Consider the following 5655-nt stretch of genomic DNA (forward strand, 5'->3'; position numbering starts at 1 on the left):
TTGTTAATTTAACGATCACGCGCTCAGCAACAAATCTTGCTGCTTAAGAAGTAGGCTAAGTTAAAGTCATGTGACTCTTGTGGGCTAATATTAACCTTTTCGACGCCGTGTCAAACAAAAGCTGTCACTCGGACGCCACGTCACCGAAGTGTCAAAACTGAAATTGAACTTAATGCGTATGCACGTAGGTCTATGTTGCTCTGTGGTCTGTGAAAAAGCGTTTTTCAATTAAAAGACATGTCAAGATTATATTATACTATAGTTCGTTTTTTTTAGCATTAGAAAGAAGGTAAGCGTTCTTTCTAATGCTAAAAAAAACGAACTATAGCTCTCACTTATGGGTGCGGCGCACCGTGACCTTGGTACGGTGCGGTAGTGTGTTACGGCTATTACTGGTGTCTCAGCTAATTACATTTTACACGTTTTTGTCGAAGTGTCTCTACATTTAAATTATATCTTTGGTGGTTTGTTAGTAGTCAGAGACATCACAGATTACCGAAAATGTCGAAATCGAAAATCGAAACACTTCGTTACAAACTATGTCCAAAGAAACTAGGGGGACAACCACTTGTATGGCTCTTTTACAAGGTATTTTTCGAATGTTGGTGCAGTTTTGTAACCGAACGGATTAAGGGAGATTCGGTGTTTTTTGCGGAGTTTTCTTTCGCCAATTCAAAGGCTACGCGAGTTACGGACTTTGCTGCTTAAGAAGTAGGCTAATACTTGTATAGCTCTTTTATAAAGGAAAAAGGAATGTTTCGAATGATGCAGTTTTGAATAAGGGCATTTTCACTTGAAAGTGTACTGTGTATTTTTATTCGAAAATCCATCAACTTTTGGGTTATTTCTACTCAGAATCACTATAAAAAGAAAAAAAATGTGTCCCAAAAAATATCAGTTTTGTAACGCATTTTCACATACATTTTGTATGGACCGTTGTACAAAACTGACACCAAAAATATGTATGAAAAACTGGGGACACTTTTATTCTTTGTCCCATTCAATAGTACTCGTGATTCTGAGTCTAATTAACCCAAAAGTTGATGGTTTTTAGAAAAAATGTAAATGGTACTATTTTTTCTGAAAACCCCCATAAGACCGGCTGACGAAACCGTAAGTGGGTTTTGATATGCACAGCACACATCTTTTTAAAACTTGTGTACGATGGAATGATTTTAGGGCTTATGCGGTTATAGTTATTAGTCAGTAAGTTTGATAAGTAAAGTGAAATGTTTTTTCTAAAGTTCAGTTTAGGTCAAAAAGTTTACGCATATTTTGTGTTTTTATTTATTTTACGGAAATGTTTAACCATTGTGGAACATGTTTAACCATTTTTTTTTTCATAAAAAAAAAATTAAATGAAGGTGTTAAAATGATATGTTTATGTGTGCACATTATAAGCAACCATATTGGAATCAACTTTAGGAATATAAGAGTTGCTCTAAGGATTTCGAGTGGTTATGGCCAGTGTAAATAGTAGAAGTATCGTATTCGCATGTGTATGGTTTTTACGATTCCAATTGAATTAAACGCTCACGATTCAACTTCTCGGTTTATTCGATCCCCCATTTCGACAGAGCCTTTCTGAATTACACTTAGGGTTACCAGACGTTAGGAATTTTGGCCGTGTCAGATGCGGCCGTGTCAGGAAAATGGCAGGAATTTTAATGAATCAATCGATTTTTCGGATTTTTTTCGCCTTCGCGACCCTCTATCTGTCGCTAGGGCACTAATCCTGAATTAATATTAAAAACAGAATCGTTTACATTTATATCCTCCTAATATAATAAGGCCCAGCTATATAAGAAAACCGGGCAAGTGCGAGTTGTACTCGCGCACGAAGGGTTTCGTACCATAATGCAAAACAAAACGAAAAAAAAAGCAAAAAAAAACGGTCACCCATCCAAGTACTGACCACTCCCGACGTTGCTTAACTTTGGTCAAAAATCACGTTTGTTGTATGGGAGCCCCATTTAAATCTTTATTTTATTTGTTGTTATAGCGGCAACAGAAATACATCATCTGTGAAAATTTCAACTGTCTAGCTATCACGGTTCGTGAGATACAGCCTGGTGACAGACAGACGGACGGACGGACGGACGGACGGACGGACGGACAGCGAAGTCTTAGTAATAGGGTCCCGTTTTACCCATTGGGTACGGAACCCTAAGTCCAAAATATGACAGTGAAATTTGAACCTATGATGTAGGAATTAGAGTTGATTTTGTAGTGTTTTAAAATGGAACGAAACAAAACAAATGCAACTCTGTGCTAATTGAATACGATTTCAATTTCATCGAACTTAATAAGTAGGTAGTAAGTACGTACTAACTGTAGGTGTGGGATCGTGAGCCTTAAGAGGATATGAAAGCCAGCCTACACCCTCCGCTTACGCCTTTTGCCTGGGCTACACTAACGAGAAACTCCGTCCATTATCGCGATAATCAACGGCGTTTCCCGTTAGTGTGGCCCCGGCATTATGGAGTTTCTTATGCATGTAAAATATACATAACTGTCAAATCATCGATGTTGCAATTTATTTTATAGTAATTTTAAGAGTTCAGTATAAAGGCTATTATGGCTTTGACAGAGTTGTCTGATGTCTAATGGCGAAACTGTATATAATACTTCTCAATTCTGTAGTCTAACTACTAAATACCGAGCGAAGTTTTGTAAATTTTAACTGTCTTAGCCCCACTTGCACCATTCCACTAACCCGGGATTAACCGGTTAAACCGTTAACCCAGTGGCAAATTGTACTGGTAACCATGGTAACTCCAGGTTTAACTGGTTAACCCCGGGTTAGTGGCATGGAGCAAGTGGCCCTTTAAAAGTTAACTGCAATGAATTAGCAGTTATAGATTATGTAATAAAACAGCCAGTAGTAGTACAAGGCTACATAAATAATTAACATAGTTCATCCAATGTTTTACATTCATAGGTGTACTTATTGTATCTAATAAGCCGCGGCCGGTGCTGGTAGCGTTGTGTTTATATATCTTTAAATTTAATTCGACATAAAGGCTGTGCACACCGTCCTTTATATCTCATAAGTGCCCCATCACACGAGCGCTTTCAACGCGCAAATCTATCTGCACGCTAAATTCAATTTAATGAACAAGGCTTAAAGTCGAAAATCCAACACCGCTTGGTAAAAAGCGCCAACTCCATTGTGTGAATAAACACACATGTATCTATTTGTGTCCTTCAAACGATTTTTTAACGCGCGTTGAATAAGCTCTCGTGTAAATAGGGCCTAAGAGACGGCACACCGCTTGCGTGACGTGTGCGTGCACGCCTCAGACATTTTAACCTGTGTGCTCTAGCCTTAAAATATAACACAGCTAAGCTAATGAAAATGACACTTATAAGTATTGTGCTTAAGTCCGAAATTAAAATACATAGGCCGTGGACAACTCGGATCTGTTCTTTTTTTATATTCACAGCGCTACCAAAAAAATCTGTATGCCGATATGATTTAGTGCAGCGGTCGGCAACCTTTTAGCAGCCAAGGGCCACATAGAAGTTAACGAAGTTGACGCGGGCCGCACTTTGTCAATATGTGTGACTTTATCAGACATTGTCGTTTGACAATATTAGGCGGGGCCGCCTTTTGCCGACCGCTGATTTAGTGTATGGCGAAAATTGTCGAAGAGTCGAATTGACGTAATAATCCGTTTAACGACTTTAGATACAAACAAGAATATATTCCTAAGTGTTGGTAAGTTCATCTTACATGGCACAAGGATAATCTTTTTGTTTACTTTTTTATAAATCCAGTAGCTGACTGGGAATATAGCGGCTGTTTCGTTTCTCAATAATGTGAGAATCCAGATATTTATTTGTATGATTGCGAATAGCTGCGGCGAGGATGGATAAATTGATTACATATTTGTTTTATATTTTGCTTTTTTATTTATTTCCCTATTACACCTTTTACACCATTTTAGTAATAGTGATAGTAACATTTTCTTCGTGAATCTAGTATATAACTGGATCAGGCTTGAGAGGTGGGAGGAAATGACCGAACAGGATAGTCTTAGATAGTTTTTAGTAGGAGTAGCAGCGAAAGAGCTATTATTGTTTGTCCTTGTCACAGTCTCACATTGTTTTTATTCCCCACCGTAAATTTAGTATGTATTATGGTGGGCAACAAATAAATTCGACCAATCATAGCGTTGCATTGAGTATGTTTTGTCCCTCACGGAGGCACACGTATACCACTTCTATAGGATCCCTTCCATGAGTGTCAGTCAATCAAAATTCGATTCTAAACTTAAAACCGTCGTTTTATGGCTGTGTTTTGACTCGTAAATTTAAATCACTTGAACTCACGGGGTTAAACACTTCAAACACTCATTTGAATTGTGGGCTACAGCTACGTACTATTGTCTGTGTCACAGGCACAATTTATAAAAACATTAAAATAGCTTTATCATTACACCTTATAAAACAAAGTCCCCTGACGCGTCTGTCTGTTTGTGTGTTTTTATGTTTGTTCGCGATAAACTCAACTCTTCAATAGAACGGATTTTCATGTGGTTTTCAATAAAGTGTGATCAATAGAGTGATTCTTGAGGAAGGTTTAGGTATATAATTTGTTAACTCTTGCGAAGCCGGGGCGGGTCGCTAGTCTATAGTAAAACCGTTTCCAAATATATCGAAGAACATAGTTCTCTCAAATATCTAAACACGACATTCAGGGTTTTAAAAAAACACATTCATTAAACATAAAACAATATTTATTATAAAAATTATAACTTCGTATCTCAAAAAAGAATACTATCTACACTTGTGTTGTAATAATTCTATGAAAAGCATAACGGTATCAGAACTCTAAGTATAATAAATTAAAGGCCCATGCACTATTTTGGGACTAAATAAATATATGTAAATAACTAGAATTGTCTCACAATAACGCGAAAGCTTTTGTTATTCATACACTTAAAATGTTGACAAAATACCATTAAATTTGCCACGTCAGATATGTATAAAAATAAGGCATTTATTTTATATCCATTATTGGCTATGTGCAATTGTGCAGTTTATCGGCTATTGGTAAATAGTTCCTTGACAGTTAATTACAATGAAATTCGGTCATAAAGTATTAATAATAGTAAGTATTAGTATAGTATTTATGCCAAAACATGCGCTGAGATGGCTTTGGGTTTACACATACCCAATACATGAGATAATAAAACATTATAATAAAACATCGAATACGTTCTAACGCCAAAATAGGCTTAAAAATTACCATTCACATGATGAAAGTCAGAAGCAGAACTACAGTACAGTACAAACTTGACTACATTTTCTAATAGTATAAAAAGTTTTAAAATTTCAAACTAATAAGGTGCCCGATTTTCCACCTTATTGTATGGTTACAAGGTTCATTATCAAATAGACATTGAGCAATTATACAGAAATGTAAACATTATAATAATTATTGTTATTCAGACAGACATTCATAAGCTCACGTTAATTCTAATTTGTACATTTTCTTATGCATGTAAAGATTGTAAAGCTATCATGCATGTAAAGATTGTAAAGCTATCACACGTCTATATTATTATCGACCAATCTATCCTATCCTCCTACTGCCCAGCCAAAATTTGGCACTGAAATTTGAACCTATAGTGTAGGAGATAGAGTTGA

The sequence above is a fragment of the Cydia splendana genome, chromosome 19 (assembly GCF_910591565.1).
Source record: "Cydia splendana chromosome 19, ilCydSple1.2, whole genome shotgun sequence".
Taxonomy (NCBI): Eukaryota; Metazoa; Arthropoda; class Insecta; order Lepidoptera; family Tortricidae; genus Cydia; species Cydia splendana.